The sequence below is a fragment of the Pelobates fuscus genome, chromosome 4, assembly GCF_036172605.1.
Source record: "Pelobates fuscus isolate aPelFus1 chromosome 4, aPelFus1.pri, whole genome shotgun sequence".
In the NCBI taxonomy this organism is placed as follows: Eukaryota; Metazoa; Chordata; class Amphibia; order Anura; family Pelobatidae; genus Pelobates; species Pelobates fuscus.
In genome coordinates this window covers 386,710,264-386,729,202 of record NC_086320.1, presented here as the reverse complement: position 1 = coordinate 386,729,202, position 18,939 = coordinate 386,710,264, and the positions used below count along the sequence as shown (strand labels likewise).

General features: G+C 46.8%; 1 protein-coding gene across 1 annotated transcript in view; it reads left to right on the top strand.

Annotated features, from left to right (window-relative positions):
- The window catches only part of LOC134609260 (oocyte zinc finger protein XlCOF6-like), a 37,506-nt gene that overhangs the window by 3,024 nt on the left and 15,543 nt on the right, over nt 1-18,939 (top strand). The gene's annotated exons all lie outside the window — the stretch shown is intronic.

Below are 18,939 nucleotides of genomic sequence, written 5' to 3'. Positions count from 1 at the left end.
CATGTGCCAGCAGGGGAGATGAAAGGATCTCCCCTGCTGGCCTAAACCCCTAAACTTGGGGTATTTAGACTCTTTTCATGCAACCATTTTACCACCAATCTAGGCCAAATTAAAAAAATAAAATAATTGGTGTTTTTTTTTTTACACACATAGTAATTTAAGGATACATGTAATGAGAACTTTAAGGGTTACTGCCAAAGAACACCCCAATATGTGTTCAGCGACATCTCCTGAGTACAGCGATACCCCCCCATGTACAGGTGTGTTGGGTTCTCTGGGGGCTAAAATACCTTATTTGGAGGGAGCGCATTCCAGTTTTCCAACTTGGAATTTTCACATCTGGTCATCATGCACCCATGTCCTATTTTGGCCATTTTTTAAGCCAGCCAATGTAATTTATTTTATTTATGATTTCATTATTTTATTTAAGTCTTCACTGAGTGCCTTGACCCCTCGAGGCACACAGGCACAGCATCGGAAGCCTGCCCGATGGCCTCCGGTGCTCTGGTACTGCCCTTTTTGATTACTTTACTTTTTGTTAGCCCTATTTATTATTGTTTGCATTTAGGACTTATCTGTAACTACTTTCCAAACCCACACATTGGTGTATTTTTGTTTTTTAGATCATACTTATTAAAGGTTATTTTTTAATCATTTGTTTATGGGTTGCTCCATCATATAGGGCAGGCTAGTGAGGTTTGATCTAGTCTCTACCTTCAACCCTCCCTTTGTTCTTGTTTTCATATCTATTACTAGGTGTTACCTCCCAGTTCCATTAGGGAGCTATAGTGCCAGTTCCATTAGGGAGCTATAGTGCCCGTTCCATTAGGGAGCTATAGTGCCCGTTCCATTAGGGAGCTATAGTGCCCGTTCCATTAGGGAGCTATAGTGCCAGTTCCATTAGGGAGCTATAGTGCCAGTTCCATTAGGGAGCTATAGTGCCAGTTCCATTAGGCAGCTATAGTGCCAGTTCCATTAGGCAGCTATAGTGCCAGTTCCATTAGGCAGCTATAGTGCCAGTTCCATTAGGGAGCTATAGTGCCAGTTCCATTAGGGAGCTATAGTGCCAGTTCCATTAGGGAGCTATAGTGCCCGTTCCATTAGGCAGCTATAGTGCCAGTTCCATTAGGCAGCTATAGTGCCAGTTCCATTAGGGAGCTATAGTGCCAGTTCCATTAGGCAGCTATAGTGCCAGTTCCATTAGGGAGCTATAGTGCCCGTTCCATTAGGGAGCTATAGTGCCCGTTCCATTAGGGAGCTATAGTGCCAGTTCCATTAGGGAGCTATAGTGCCAGTTCCATTAGGCAGCTATAGTGCCAGTTCCATTAGGCAGCTATAGTGCCAGTTCCATTAGGCAGCTATAGTGCCCGTTCCATTAGGGAGCTATAGTGCCCGTTCCATTAGGGAGCTATAGTGCCAGTTCCATTAGGGAGCTATAGTGCCAGTTCCATTAGGCAGCTATAGTGCCAGTTCCATTAGGCAGCTATAGTGCCAGTTCCATTAGGGAGCTATAGTGCCCGTTCCATTAGGGAGCTATAGTGCCAGTTCCATTAGGGAGCTATAGTGCCAGTTCCATTAGGCAGCTATAGTGCCAGTTCCATTAGGCAGCTATAGTGCCAGTTCCATTAGGCAGCTATAGTGCCAGTTCCATTAGGCAGCTATAGTGCCAGTTCCATTAGGCAGCTATAGTGCCAGTTCCATTAGGGAGCTATAGTGCCAGTTCCATTAGGGAGCTATAGTGCCAGTTCCATTAGGGAGCTATAGTGCCAGTTCCATTAGGCAGCTATAGTGCCAGTTCCATTAGGCAGCTATAGTGCCAGTTCCATTAGGCAGCTATAGTGCCAGTTCCATTAGGCAGCTATAGTGCCAGTTCCATTAGGGAGCTATAGTGCCAGTTCCATTAGGCAGCTATAGTGCCAGTTCCATTAGGGAGCTATAGTGCCAGTTCCATTAGGGAGCTATAGTGCCAGTTCCATTAGGGAGCTATAGTGCCAGTTCCATTAGGGAGCTATAGTGCCAGTTCCATTAGGCAGCTATAGTGCCAGTTCCATTAGGGAGCTATAGTGCCAGTTCCATTAGGCAGCTATAGTGCCAGTTCCATTAGGCAGCTATAGTGCCAGTTCCATTAGGCAGCTATAGTGCCAGTTCCATTAGGCAGCTATAGTGCCAGTTCCATTAGGCAGCTATAGTGCCAGTTCCATTAGGCAGCTATAGTGCCAGTTCCATTAGGCAGCTATAGTGCCAGTTCCATTAGGCAGCTATAGTGCCAGTTCCATTAGGGAGCTATAGTGCCAGTTCCATTAGGCAGCTATAGTGCCAGTTCCATTAGGGAGCTATAGTGCCAGTTCCATTAGGCAGCTATAGTGCCAGTTCCATTAGGCAGCTATAGTGCCAGTTCCATTAGGGAGCTATAGTGCCAGTTCCATTAGGGAGCTATAGTGCCAGTTCCATTAGGGAGCTATAGTGCCAGTTCCATTAGGGAGCTATAGTGCCAGTTCCATTAGGCAGCTATAGTGCCAGTTCCATTAGGCAGCTATAGTGCCAGTTCCATTAGGCAGCTATAGTGCCAGTTCCATTAGGCAGCTATAGTGCCAGTTCCATTAGGCAGCTATAGTGCCAGTTCCATTAGGCAGCTATAGTGCCAGTTCCATTAGGCAGCTATAGTGCCAGTTCCATTAGGCAGCTATAGTGCCAGTTCCATTAGGGAGCTATAGTGCCAGTTCCATTAGGCAGCTATAGTGCCAGTTCCATTAGGCAGCTATAGTGCCAGTTCCATTAGGCAGCTATAGTGCCAGTTCCATTAGGCAGCTATAGTGCCAGTTCCATTAGGCAGCTATAGTGCCAGTTCCATTAGGCAGCTATAGTGCCAGTTCCATTAGGGAGCTATAGTGCCAGTTCCATTAGGGAGCTATAGTGCCAGTTCCATTAGGGAGCTATAGTGCCAGTTCCATTAGGGAGCTATAGTGCCAGTTCCATTAGGCAGCTATAGTGCCAGTTCCATTAGGGAGCTATAGTGCCAGTTCCATTAGGGAGCTATAGTGCCAGTTCCATTAGGGAGCTATAGTGCCAGTTCCATTAGGGAGCTATAGTGCCAGTTCCATTAGGGAGCTATAGTGCCATGAAACAACTAAATTGCACTGCTCTCACCTATCCTCCTGGTCTGAGGTTTTCTGACGCCTCCGACATTCAGAAGAAGTGTAGGGAAGAGCGATAGGAGAGACGTGTTATACACTTTGGGGTTAAAGTTTGGCTTTGTGATTAAGTTGTTATGGTGCCTAGAGTGGTCTTTAAAAGTGCTATATTATGTTAAGTAAAGTCACAAGTAAAATGCATATACATACATATGGTAACAAGATATTTTCGTAATGTAGTACCAGGTATCTCAAAAAGAGAAGAAAAATACACAATAATAGTGTAACATGTAAAAAAATAAATGATATGTGATGGTATGATAGAAGGATAGAATATTTACATTGCTGCCTATTAACACCTGTAGTGGCAGTCACTCATAAGGCCTCAAGAGGAGTTTCCTGGGTAAGTGCTGCACAATGTGCAGCACCTACATTCAGTGCCTCCATGCTTTGCATTACGGCCCCAGGCGGCGCAGCACTGCTGTATGGAGGGCTGCCGGATTTGAGTGACCGGCAGGAGGGAGGCGCAGAGCGCTTCCTCCTGCCGGTCTCTCAATGTAGCGTGGCCGGGCGGCGCGGAACGCGGGACAGGAACCTCTGTTTCCTGTACCCGGCCGCCGGTGGACTGACAGGAAGTGCTGAGAGAGCGATTTCCTTCAGTCCGCCAGCGGCCGGGTACAGGGAACAGAGGAACAGGGAACAGAGGTTCCTGTTTCCCACGTTCCGCGCCGCTACATAGGCAGGAGGGAAGAGTAGGGTAAGGACCACTGGCGGAGGGGAGGGTGGGAGGGAGTAAGGACCACTGAGAGGGAGGGTGGGGGGGGGAGTAAGGACCACTGAGGGAGGGGAGGAGTAAGGAACACTGGGGGAGGAGGGGTAAGGAACACTGGGGGAGGAGGGGTAAGGAACACTGGGGGAGGAGGGGTAAGGAACACTGGGGGAGGAGGGGTAAGGAACACTGGGGGAGGAGGGGTAAGGAACACTGGGGGAGGAGGGGTAAGGAACACTGGGGGAGGAGGGGTAAGGAACACTGGGGGAGGAGGGGTAAGGAACACTGGGGGAGGAGGGGTAAGGAACACTGGGGGAGGAGGGGTAAGGAACACTGGGGGAGGAGGGGTAAGGAACACTGAGGGAGGTGGGGGGGAAGGTCCACTAAGGGGTTTGGCAGAGGGAGGACCACTAAGGGTGGGGAAGAGGGGGAAGGACCACTAAGGGGGGGAAGGAGGGAGGGCCTATAAATGGATACTATAGTCGCCAGAAGCACTACAGCTTAATGTACACAATGCATCTGGTGTCTATAGCCTGTGCCTGTAGGCTTTTTAATGTAAACACAGTCTTTTCAGATAAAAGACACTTTGTGAAGACTGGCGTTGGCCCATATGGCAGAGCATATGGGGGTGGCATTGTGATGTCACATGGTGGGCAGGGCATATGGGGGTGCAAAAATCCTTGCACCGGCCCTGTTTGGAGATTAAATAGAATAACGACAATGATTTTGTGTAGGGATATCATATTCCCAGATTACCGTATATACTCGAGTATAAGCCGAGTTTTTCAGCCCATTTTTTGGGCTGAAAAACCCCAACTCGGCTTATACTCGAGTCAAGGTCTGTATTATGGCAATTTACATTGCCATAATACAGACTGGGGGGAGAGGGGGGCTGGCAGAGCTGTACTTACCTGTTCTGCAGCTCCTGTCAGCTCTCTCCTCCTCTGCGCCGTCCGGTCAGCACCTCGGTCAGCTCCCAGTGTAAATCTCGCGAGAGCCGCGGCTCTCGCGAGACTTGCAGTGTAAGCTGACAGAAGAGCTGCACGGACGGCGCGGAGGAGGAGAGAGCTGACAGGAGCTGCAGGAAAGGTAAGTAACAGCTCTGCCAGCCCCCTTCTCCCCCCCACTGAACTGCCAATGCTGGATCACCAGGGAAGGAAAGCCCCCCTCCCTGCCATGTATCAAGCAGGGAGGGGGGACGAAAATAAAATAAGAAATAATAATAAAAAAATAATAAGAATAAAAAAAAAAATTAATAATAACAAAAAAAAAGGGGTATAAGGACCACTGTGGGAGGGGGGGGTATAAGGACCACTATGGGAGGGGGGGGGGGGTATAAGGACCACTATGGGAGGGTGGGGGTGGGTTAAGGACCACTATGGGAGGGAGGGGGGTATAAGGACCACTATGGGAGGGAGGGGGGGATAAGGACCACTATGGGAGGGGGGGATAAGGACCACTATGGGAGGGAGGGAGGGAGGGGGGGATAAGGACCACTATGGGAGGGAGGGAGGGGGGGGATAAGGACCACTATGGGAGGGAGGGGGGGGATAAGGACCACTATGGGAGGGAGGGGGGTATAAGGACCACTATGGGAGGGAGGGGGGTATAAGGACCACTATTGGAGGGAGGGGGGGTATAAGGACCACTATGGGAGGGAGGGGGGGTATAAGGACCACTATGGGAGGGAGGGGGGTATATGGACCACTATGGGAGGGATGGGGGGGGGATAAGGACCACTATGAGAGGGAGGGGGTGGGATAAGGACCACTATGGGAGGGGAGGGGGAAGTAAGGACCACTAGGGGAGGGGAGGGTAAGGACCACTAGGGGAGGGGAGGGTAAGGACCACTAGGGGAGGGGAGGGTAAGGACCACTAGGGGAGGGGAGGGTAAGGACCACTAGGGGAGGGGTGAGTCAGGACCACTGGGGGGGGGTGAAGGAACACGGGGGTGGGGAGGTAAGGACCACTGAGGGAGGAGGAGGGGAAGTCAGGACATATGGGGGGGGGAGGGGGCGGCAAAATTTTTTTTGCCTACGGCGGCAAATATCCTTGCACCGGCCCTGCACACACTGCATTCACACACTGCATTCACACACTGCATTCATGCACACACACACTGCATTCATGCACACACACACTGCATTCATGCACACACACACACTGCACTCATACACACACTGCACTCATACACACACTGCACTCATACACACACGCTGCACTCATACACACACACATACGCACACACTGCATTCATTATACACACACTGTAAATAAATATTCAATTAATATATTTTTTTTAGGATCTAATTTTATTTAGAAATTTACCAGTAGCTGCTGCATTTCCCACCCTAGTCTTATACTCGAGTCAATAAGTTTTCCCAGTTTTTTGGGATAAAATTAGGGGCCTCGGCTTATATTCGGGTCGGCTTATACTCGAGTATATACGGTAATTCCAACACACACAGTGCCCATCCCAGCTGATTGGTTTTACAGTCCCTGGCTCTTAAGGGGACTTGATAAGTACCTGTTGTGATTTTTATACACTACAGATTGTGCTGAACCATTCATTAATCTGGTCACAATTTATGTTCTGCGTCACTCCTATATGTATGTGATGATGGATAACGCCTCTAATGGATGACCGCCCTCTGTCCCATTTAATGGTAAGACTGGTTCCATAAAGCGGCCCTCCTTTGGACAGCTCTATATATGTTCCCAGTATGTGTGCCTGGCTCATTGCTTACTTTCAATTGTTTCTCTGGGTTTACAGTGTCACAGTGACCAAGTGCATCATCAAAGGATGTGCGAACACCACCAGCAAGAACAGCGGATTCAAGCTGCATGGTTTCCCCAACTCCCTGACGGCAATAAAATGTTGGCTTCAGCAAATCGGAAACGAGATCGGCGACATTGACGCCCTCGCACAGCGCATTCTGGATTCAAGAAAACGTTGGATTTTTCGCATTTGTTCTGCTCACTTTTCACCCCTGTGTTACATTTGGGATAATAAAAAATTAATTCTGAGAGGAGATGCTGTCCCCACTATATTCCCTGGGAAAAAAATCCAGAGGAGCCGTTCCGGCAACAGGTGACATTAATGCCAGTCATTTACCAGCCAAGAAAATCAAAGTGGATTTTCTTCCAAAACTTCTTTCACCTGCACAGGGACCGGCCAGCATGGACACCGAAAGGGGACAGTGCAGGAAATGCTGCCATCCAGTACACATCATGAAAGATGCATACACGTCAACACACGAGAAAATGGTCGATGCGTCCACGTCTACAGATCCTCCATGTAATCGATGTGACAGAGTGCAGTGGCAGAGTTCGAGTTTAACTTTGATGGTGAGTCGTGGAAGGTGCAACTTGACCACTTCTACCCTAGCACAAGCTCGATCCAAGCAAAGGCCATAAAGAAATGCAAAACATCTGCCCAAAGTCATGAGCATCCTTCTGCATCTGGCACCATAACGTCTGCAAACCACATATATAACCCCCAGCCGTGGTCCGTACTGAGTACTCTCTCCACGGTGCCGTCCAACAAGGCCACCAGGTTTAACTCCAAGAGCCAGCAGTACGGGTCGATGGCTACCTGCACAAATGACTCAGTGGAAAATATTTCAGAAAGCGATCTAGCCAGAGAGGACATTTCTGGTGTTTGAGTCCTGCATGGATGATTTACTTAATACAATGACTTGTCATTATGCTGAGGGTTGTAGGGTTGTACAGCACGCATTAGGAAATTAGAAAAACACGTGAGTGGAACTTTTCTGTCCGTTATAGGCCACTGTCTTAGTGTTCACCGCACCCAACTGTGGCACAGTCAGCCTACAGTGGGAAACATTGCTGACAATGTTCTTTACTGTTCAGTGGCTCCAGCTTCCATAAGTTGAGGGAGATGAGTGAGTTATTGGGTCTCCAGCAGATACATTTATTCACGTACCAACAATATCAACAGAGGTTTATTTTCCCATCGATTAGTCTGCATTGGCAGCAGGAGCGCTCAAGGCTTAGACGCATTAAAAAACTCCCAGTTAACTCTTTGTGGGGACAGACAGAGTAACATTCCGGGGTTCAGTTCAAAGTACTATCTGTATACATTTCTTGAAGTAGCCACTAGCAGAATATTAGATTTTCAGATAGAGCAGAAATCTGAAAGTGTCTCACCAGCTGCTGTGGAGAAGTGTGCTTTCAAAAACTGTCTCAGTAGATTGCTTGAAGAGTTTGAGATAAAAACGATTATTACAGACTGTCACCAGGGCATCAGGAAAACAATGGCCAAAAATTACAGCCACCTCCTCCATGAGTATGATGTGTGGTTCTATGTCAGGGGAGTGAGAAAACGCCTGATGAGAACTAGCAAGAAGAAAGCCTACTTGGAGCTTCGCCAATGGATACCTGCTATTAATGATCACCTCTGGTGGTGTGCCAGTACAAGCGCAGGGAATGAGGAAATGCTGCTGGAATGGTGGCAGTCACTACTTCTCCACGTAACAGGCCAACATGAATAGGATGGTGCAACCTTATACCATGCCTGTGCTCATAAACCACTGACACCAGAGCAGTGCAGTGTCCGACCCTGGTTAAAAAACAGGACTCAGAGTCTGAATGTTCTAAAGGATATTGTGTTAAACCAACAGATCACTAACGACTTGTCCCAACTGTCAGTTTTGTCACACTGGGGAAGTCGCGATTTATCACCGCTTCATGTTGAAATACGGCAGTATGAAGAAACATTTAAAGTTGGATGCCATGGAAGCCAGGACAAAGCTTGCTGTCCTGGCACACAATGCCAACGCGCACAAACGCCTTGCAAAAATAAAATATAGGTGGAAAAGGACAGGTCTGGGTGTAAAAAGAGGGAAAGTTCTGTATCGCAAAAAACGCTGGAATGACAACTGGAATTTAAATGAACACATTTCACCCTTGATGGTCGACGTTTTAAAACTATGTTCAGGACAATGGAGTCAAAGTTGGCAGTCTAGGCCAGATGTGACACTAGAAAACCTCAAAACAAAACCCCAACCTAGCTAACCCATGGACTATGTGCCCTCACCGCAGCAATCTGCTAGCTCAGGTTATACATTACTCATGATGTCAGGGAAGCAGTGGCTTGGAAACCTTAATTCTTTATTTTATAGGGAACATTCACACTGGGAGTCAATTCCTGTGGAAAATAAATAAAATTTCTACGTACTTATTCATTTTATTGAGATTTCCTCGAGGTGTGTTATTACTCAAGTAGGAGGACGGGTGTTGTCACTTGGATGTAGGTTTATAAAACCTGAAGACTTACAGTGTGTGCAGCTACAGAGAATTTCATGGGCTGCTCTGCCCTTCACATTCCTCCATCCATCTTGCCCATCTCTCTCCCCCATCCATCCTGCCCATCTCTCTCCCCCATCCATCCTGCCCATCTCTCTCCCTCCATCCATCCTGCCCATCTCTCTCCCTCCATCCATCCTGCCCATCTCTCCCTCCATCCAACCTGCCCGTTTCTCTCCTCCATCCAACCTGCCCGTCTCTCTCCTCCATCCAACCTGCCCGTCTCTCTCCTCCATCCAACCTGCCCGTCTCTCTCCTCCATCCAACCTGCCCGTCTCTCTCCTCCATCCAACCTTGCCCGTCTCTCTCCTCCATCCAACCTTGCCCGTCTCTCTCCTCCATCCAACCTGCCCGTCTCTCTCCTCCATCCAACCTGCCCGTCTCTCTCCTCCATCCAACCTGCCCGTCTCTCTCCTCCATCCAACCTGCCCGTCTCTCTCCTCCATCCAACCTGCCCGTCTCTCTCCTCCATCCAACCTGCCCGTCTCTCTCCTCCATCCAACCTGCCCGTCTCTCTCCTCCATCCAACCTGCCCGTCTCTCTCCTCCATCCAACCTGCCCGTCTCTCTCCTCCATCCAACCTGCCCGTCTCTCTCCTCCATCCAACCTGCCCGTCTCTCTCCTCCATCCAACCTGCCCGTCTCTCTCCTCCATCCAACCTGCCCGTCTCTCTCCTCCATCCAACCTGCCCGTCTCTCTCCTCCATCCAACCTGCCCGTCTCTCTCCTCCATCCAACCTGCCCGTCTCTCTCCTCCATCCAACCTGCCCGTCTCTCTCCTCCATCCAACCTGGCCGTCTCTCTCCTCCATCCAACCTGGCCGTCTCTCTCCTCCATCCAACCTGGCCGTCTCTCTCCTCCATCCAACCTGGCCGTCTCTCTCCTCCATCCAACCTGGCCGTCTCTCTCCTCCATCCAACCTGGCCGTCTCTCTCCTCCATCCAACCTGGCCGTCTCTCTCCTCCATCCAACCTGGCCGTCTCTCTCCTCCATCCAACCTGGCCGTCTCTCTCCTCCATCCAACCTGGCCGTCTCTCTCCATGTCCTTTTCTCCTTCCAGGGCTAGACAGGAGACGAAGACCAGTCCTTTCCCTGCCCAGCTTTGCAGAGTGCTGGTAGGTTTTATGTCTGGGGCAGGTGTTAGCAGGGGGTCCATTGTGTCTTACCCTAGACCTGCTTTACGTTGTTCCACTGATCCTACTGTGGACAATATACAATAAACAGCGATATTCAATAAAACAAGTGTGAGGATTTACTAATAGAGAGAGGGAGTGGGGTAAATAATAAAAGGATGAGGGGCACAATGAGTTGTGGAGACATCTTATACACAGACATGGTTTGACTAGATTTTAATGAGGACCACCCATTCTTCCACCATTGATGGAGAACTGGGAGTGCTGTGTGCACTTGTTGCACAAATGAATAGATCTCACCTATTCATGCTCGGTATTGATGTCAGAGTTATGTCACATCCTGGCATAAAATACAATTGTCACATCAAAACTATTTTTTTAAATAGTTTTTATATTTCATCAATTCTTGAAAGGAAATACAATTTTTTAAAGGGACACTGTAGTGCCAGGAAAACAAAGCTGCATTCCTGACACTATTGCTCCCCCTGCCTACCCCCTCCCTCGCACCCCCCTACCCTGGTAAATAAAGGGTTCAAAACCCTTTATTTACTTACCTGATCCCAGCAGATCTGCCTCCTTCTACGTCCCGCGACAGGCGGGGGCTAATGCGCATGTGCGGCAAATGCTGCGTGCGCATTAGACCTCCCCGTAAGAAAGCATTGAATCAATGCTTTCCTATGGGGGAAAAACCTGGTGCTGTAAGTCCTCATGCAGAGCGCGAGGATGTCCAGCATCAGACACAGGACCACCCTGAGCCATAAACATACACCCTCAGCCATATGCATACAATCTCAGCCATATACAAACACCCTCAGCCATATACAAACACCCTCAGCCACATACAAACACCCTCAGCCACATACAAACACCCTCAGCCACATACAAACACCCTCAGCCACATACAAACACCCTCAGCCACATACAAACACCCTCAGCCACATACAAACACCCTCAGCCACATACAAACACCCTCAGCCACATACATACACCCTCAGCCACATACATACACCGTCAGCCACATACATACACCGTCAGCCACATACATACACCGTCAGCCACATACATACACCGTCAGCCACATACATACACCGTCAGGCACATACATACACCGTCAGGCACATACATACACCGTCAGCCACATACATACACCCTCAGCCACATACATACACCCTCAGCCACATACATACACCCTCAGCCATATCGATACACCTTCAGTTTGCCACAAGCTCCTCGAGGAGCCTGCTTGCCAGTCTCCTGCCCACAGACTATGGGCCCTGCAGGGAAACCTGTAAAAGACTATTTGACTGGCTTGGTTCGTGTGATTCTCCTCTGCTGTTCAGGAACTGAACAGCTGCACGAACTATGGACCACCCGGGAGCTTGTTAAGCCTTATGGATACATTGTAGCGATCCTAACTGCAGTGTTCTAAGTGTTCGTCTTATTGGCCACATTTCCTATGGACGACCACGAGGTGGCGGCCATCTTGTTCGCACGAACGCAGGCAGTGATGTTTGGTCGTCGAATTCATGGAACTACAATCGGACACTGAAACTCCCAAACACTGCTAGACTTCCATGATCGCCTGCATTTGTTTTTTATATAACTTAGAAGAACACTGTTTGGTGGGATCGTTCGTCTGGATGAAGGGAACAAGCTCCATGGTAGGTCAATGGATTCTGTACAGTAGTTTGTTCGGTTTTGATCTTATGGAACTATTTTGGGCATATGACCATGCATGTGGTCAGTCGAAACTATGACTTCCAGGAAAATCCTGAACCCCTGAACTGATCTGGGTGATTTTGGGATATGTTGGTCACCCAGATTGGGGATAGCAGGAGATGTAACTTTTGTTGGGCTTTTTACATGTTTTAAAGGTATTTTGGAGGTTTTGTGATATTGTATGTTTTTCTGTACCTGAAGATAATTCAGTTTAGTACAGTTCCTGACTCAATTATCTCTCAGACACAGTGGAGGGATTATCTTGTTTTTGTACGGGAGTGTCCTGGACCTGAGAGCCAATGTAATCGTGTGTATATTTTTACTGTGGTCTACTCTCGGGTCCAGTGGGGAGTGGCCCTTGCATGAGGACCTGCATATAAGGCTAGTTGTGGCTGCCAATAAAGGTATTCCAGCTTGTACTCCCAGAACTATGTTTCCTCTGGTTACTGGGAGGGGAAAGGGCTATTCTTTAATCACTGTTCCAGTGTGGAGGATTCAACAGGGAAAGTCATTGTAAGGACTAGAGCTCCCAGGACTGAGTGTCGTCCAGTGCCTGGGGGTGTCTAGAGCAAATTCCCCAATCGGCTCCAGGGGGTAATGGTTCCAGGACCCTAGACAAGCCACGGCGACTGTGGGCAGAAGTGCTGCGGTTTGTCCCCTGTTCCAGCTTGCCACGTGTGCAAACAAACGTCGGCCATCTTGTCTCTCGAATGTGGTCAGCGGTATATAGTTGTCACCGGCCTGGAACTAATTTTCGGTTACTGGACTCCGCGAACACCCAGTAAACTATTACCGCTGCCCATTCAACTTCCCGAACCAATAGGAGAATGGCGTTCAGGAGACCTAAACTACAGACCAAGGGGGAACGTTCGTATGCTAGCAGCCAGGAAGAGCCTTTGTCGGCCTTTGTGCGAGAACAACCCGAGAGAAGACCGGTCAATGCCTAAAATCCTCTGGAACTATTTTGGGGCTTCACCTTGTGGTCGACCGGTCTAAACTTCACTCGAATGGCGTTCCTAATCTACCGAACGGATCTGAGTGATATTTTGACAAAGTGGGTGCTCAGATCCCTGCTATTCGGTGAACTATCACTAACTTTCATGGAGATCTGAGATATTAAAATATGTTTTATGTAGTTTTTACAATATTGTATATTTTCTGTACCTGGGAGATAATGTAATTTTTTTAACATTTTTTTCATGTTTAAATCTTTATTTCACTTTTTCAAATTACAGAAAAAAAACAGACAAAAAAAAGTAAATAAATTAAATAAATAATATACGGAAAGAGAAAAATACCATTCACAATGCAAGATATTCTATTACCATCTTTTACTTTTATACATCTTACAATCTTTTTTATATCTTTACATCACTGAGTTCTTTTTTACATTGGGCATTTCTTTTTTTATCCCTTCTGTGATACTTTCTACATATCCTGATTCTTGTATTAAATTAGGTTTTTATCCCTCCTTCTCTATAAAGAATAACAAAAAAAGATAAAATAAAAATGTACATTTAATTATAGTTATTCTTTCTTTTATGAATCTGCATTTCCAATTTTATTTACGTAATTTATAGAATTTCATATCAAACGTCTATATCAATCTGTTCCTGCTGCTTGAATCTCAAACGCTTTTTTTTCTGTTCTCGTTCACTTTCCCTCGTCTCCCCTCCCTTCCCTCTTCCTTCGTTTGTTTTGTACCACCTACATTTTATTAGCCGTCTGTATTAATGAAGCTATTTTGCTTATTTCTTTCCCCTTATTTTCTCTTAATTTCCTCTCATTTCATTTCCACCTCGCCCAAATGTTATCATAAATATCTTGTTTGCCTTTTAGCCTGTATGCCATTTCCTCGTAGATTTTGGTAGTAGAGATCTCTTCCCTTATTAGAGTAAAAAATGGTTCGCAAGAAAATACTGAGAACGGGCAGCAGCTGAAATAGCCTGCCCTTCGGTTGGTCCCCGCTCAGTTCTTAAGCTGTTTTTTGATATGTTTCAGAGAAGTTCTCTCTGTAATGGCACAAGATGAGCAAAAAACAGCTTGAGAACTGAGCGGGGACCGACCGAAGGGCAGGCTATTTCAGCTGCTGCCCGTTCTCAGTATTCTCTTGCGACCCATTTTTTACTCTCTTTTCCCTTATTATACTTAATGATGGCACCTGTTTGGTTTTCCATAAATTGGCTATAACATTATTTATAGCCATCAAAATATGTATAATGAGCACTTTTTCTTGTGGCAATATTCTCTCTGGCATAATGTGTAGTAGGAATATTTCTGGTTGCAGGGGTATCAATGTGTTTGTAACTTTAAAAATGAATTGTTGAATGTGTTTCCATAGATCAATCATTTTTTTTACACTGCCAAAATATACAGGTCATAGATCCTTCCATTTCCCCACATCTCCAGCATGTCCCCACGTTCTCTGGATATATTTGCGCCAGTTTTCGTGGTGTCATGTACCACCGTAGCCACATTTTGTATGTTGCTTCTATGTGTTGTATATTATGTGTGGCAGCCTTAGTTGATCTCATAGCCCTATACCATTGAAAGGGCTCCCACTCGTTCTCCTAATTTAACATAAAAGGCAGTTTCTCTGGTTTTGCTAGATTTAATATCCCTCTGTAGCTTATTGATAGAGGCTTATCTTGGGGTCGTCTCCCCAAACATAGCCTCCCGAAATCATTCACCCTGGAATGCTCCACCTCCTTCACTTGAAGTTTCATTAAAATATGTTTCACTCTGAGATATGTATAGAGTTCCCTGTTATGAAGATCGTATTTAATTTGTATATCTGGGAATTGATGTATAGCTGAGCCTGCTATTAGATGTCGCGTTTTTGTTAATCCTTTCTTTCTCCATGTTGTTATGTTTAAATATTTTGTATAATAAGTTAAACTTTGCAGAGTTCCATAGTAAAAATAATTGCCTTTCCCCAGAAGTTTCGGGGCCCAGTAACTCCACAACCTCAGAGCTATTTGTGTTGTGGATAGGAAATTAAAGTTTCTAAGATGAGCGCGATGTGTTGTCCAAGTGAGATCCACTATCTCATGTTGTGGGACAATGGATTGTTCTGATATATGCCATAGGGGTATACTAGATGTATCTATTAGTGCTGCTGTTTGTGCCAGTATGGAAGCTAGATAATATTTTTGAATATGCGGTACTCCCATTCCACCCTCTGTCATTTTGCAGCTCATTGTATTCAGTGATATTCTTGGGGGTTTGCGTTTCCAAATCTGAGCATTTATTGTTTTCTGAAAATTAGTTATAATTGATTTGGGGATCATTATTGGTATGGATCTAAAAGAAATAAAATCTGTGGTACTATGCACATTTTAACAGAATTGATCCGTCCCGCCCATGATCTGGTGCTCGTCCCAGTGTTGGTGTATCTTGTACTTCTCTTAGTAATTTGCTATGGTTACTTTTTATAATTTCCGGTTTTGAAACTGAAAGATGAATCCCAAGATATTTTATAGCTTTATTTCTCCATTCGAATGGGTATTCAGCTTTCGAATAATTGGCATATTAATAGGTAAGGCTTGGGTTTTAATAATATTATTTTTATAATACGACACTGTGCCGTATTCCTTCAATAATTCCATCAGCGGCATTATTGTTTTGTCTGGATTTGTTAGTATTATCAGGACATCGTCCGCAAGTAAGGCCACTTTTTGAGGTCCCATGTGAGTATTTAGCGTTATTTGAACTTCTTTATTTATCTTATATACTAGGGGTTCAAGGGTCATAATAAAAATCAATGGAGAGAGGGGACAGCCCTAATAATGTAATTAAAGAGTTGTTGTTGCTCAATTATCTCCCAGACACAGACGAGGAGTCTGTGAAATGTTGATTTGTCCCCATCAAGGTCCACAAGGGGAAAACCCCTGGAATGTAATTTAAGAAACCCCTGTAAGGAAACCTGGTATATCCTATACCCATTCAGTAGCTCCCTCCCGAACGGCCAGAGTAGGAGTGATTATAACTCGCCTTTCGTTAAATAAAGTAAGCGAATTCCCATACGAATTATCAGCTTCCCAAGAAGATTCTCCCAGTAAAGCAGACAGGTACCCAAACATCAGCCGAAGTCTGGATAAAGGGTGTAACAGAACTGAAGTTTAATGATGCCACACTGGCTTTTATGCAAGTCCCCGTGCAAGGGGACCTCCCACAGGAACATAAATTATACAGCCAATCATAAACCGGGAAATTCTTAAAAAACACTCCCAGTACAAACATATAATTCCCTCCTCTCGGCCTGGAGATAATTAAGGCTGATAAAGTAATAACTTAATTATCTCCAGGCAGAAAAATCACAATTTACCCCAAACTTTAAAACGTACCCTAAAACATAAGATATCCCCACAAAAGTCATATCCCCTGATAGCCCTGATCTGGGTGACCAACCTATCCAAAAATCACCCAGATCAGTTCAGGGGTTTTCGAATTCCATGAAAGTCTTAGGTGACCGGCTAACCACGAGGCTCCTGCCCAAAACAGTTCCACAAGTTTTGGTGGTTTTGCCGGTCCATTTAAAAAAAACTCTCAAAAAGCGAATAAATCCACGAACGGTTCCCCCGGCTCCTAGCAGCGATTGTTCCCCTCATACGAATGAACAAAAGTACCGAACAGCGCTCTCCTAGTTGTTCGGGAAATGAAGAAGCAAGCGTTCATACGTTGGGACCGGTGTTCGGGAAGTCGAGTGTCCGATTTTAGTTCCAGACACTTGACGACCAAGTCCCGCTGCCTTTGTTCGCGCAAACAAGATGGCCACACAGGGAGAGGGCTTAAATGATGGTTCGCTTTGAAGTTAATGAGCCAGAGGGGGTGGTCTCTGTTCGGTAGTTTCAGCTACCGAATGAAATAAAGTAAAATACCGTATATACTCAAGTATAAGCCGACCCGAATATAAGCCGAGGCCCCTAAATTTACCCCAAAAAACTGGGAAAATGTATTGACTCGAGTATAAGGCTAGGGTGGGAAATGCAGCAGCTACTGGTAAATTTCTAAATAAAATTAGATCCTAAAAAAATTATATTAATTGAATATTTATTTACAGTGTGTGTATATAATGAATGCAGTGTGTGTGTGTGTGTGTATGAGAGTGCAGTGTGCTTGTGTGATGCAGTGTGTGTTTGTGTATGTGTTGCAGAGCCTTGGTGGGGGGTGGGCATTTTTATTATTATTTTTATTTTATTATTATTATTATTTTTTATATTTTATTTTATTATTATTTTTTATTTTTGCTTGATACATGGCAGGGAGGGGGGCTCTCACTCCCTGGTGGTCCAGTGGCATTGGCAGTTCAGTGGAGGGGGCTGGCAGGAAGCTCTTACCTCTCCTGCAGCTCCTGTCAGCTCCCTTCTCCTCCGCGCTAGTCCGGTCAGCTCCCCTGTCAGCTCCCAGTGTAAGTCTCGCGAGAGCAGCGGGGTCATAGCGCGGCCGTGAGATTTACACTGGGAGCTGACCGGACTGGCAGGAGAAGGGAGCTGACAGGAGCTGCAGGAGAGGTAAGTAAGAGCTTCCTGCCAGCCCCCCCTACACAGCCCCTGTCTGTATTATGGCAATGTAAATGTAAATTGCCATAATACAGACATTGACTCGAGTATAAGTCGAGTTGTGGTTTTTCAGCACAACAAATTTGCTAAAAAAAACTCGACTTATACTCGAGTATATAAGGTAGATTAAGTCACTTTGTGATTTCTTCACAACCCTTGCATGGGGAGTTGCATAAAAGCCAGCTGTGGCTGAATAAAAATCAGTTGACTCCCAGAACTGTGTGTCGTCCAGTTACTGGAGGGATTGTGCCTTGGATATCGTATTGCTTCCTCCGCTACAAGGAGTCTACAGTGAGATATTGATGCTGAAGTGGTCTTTGACTGAGGTACCCAGCCAGGGATACATGGAGCTCCATTACATTGGTTGGCAGCGGTGGGATGGCTTCCTAGCTGTGGGAAAACCAGCACTACTTCAGAGGAAGGATTGGCAAGGAACTCGGGAGAATGGGGCGAGCTAGCCCCTGGGCAGCGCTTACATCCAAGGTGGAGAGTGACCCAGAATGGAGGGATGTACCCCGGAAAGAACTATTGTACGATGCCCTGGAAGAAGCTCCGTTTTAGTGGAAGAAGAGCCTTCCTGGTGTAGTGCACCGCTTGCAGGAACAAGTGGCCTGGCGGATGGTGCTTCTGGGGGAACAACCCGTGACGGAGCGCGTAAGGCACCTTGAGTCCCTAGTAGAGGGGAAACTGATCCTGGATGACTCATACCGGGCACTGTGGTGGTGCACAGTCCCACCAGAGACTTGGATGGCAGAGGGCGTTCAGCCGGAGGGGGAGAACTACAGTGGCCCTGGCCTGTTGTGGAAGGCCTTTCAGGAGGACGACGACTTAGGCAGTCTGGCAGAGTCGCGGTTCTGGGCTATCTATTATTACCGGGAAGCGATGCTACAGGGCCCAGGAGCTATTATGCTGGGACAAGACCTCATCCATCTAGTTGCCATGGAGCGGGAACTGGAAACAGACTATGTAGAAATGCTAGACTCTGTTCAGCCACAGGACGTTTACGCAGAGCAGGGAAGCTGGGTGGCTGTCCCAAACCTGCCACACTCCAGGTGGGGAGACCTGGCTACTGCACCCCCTATTTCACTACCAGCTCCAGAAACAGGGGACCTTACAGACTGGTCCTGGGAAGATCCCCAGTTGGCAGGTGGAGATAGGACCGAGGTCTCTCCACCGGCCCTGCAGGGATGCTGGAAAGCCTGTCTAGATCCCCACATGCAGTGTACGCTACAGAGGGAAGAGACAACTGGTCTCTCTCCGCAGCCCCAGCTGGAGACGGTCGGTTCCACTCTGCTGTGC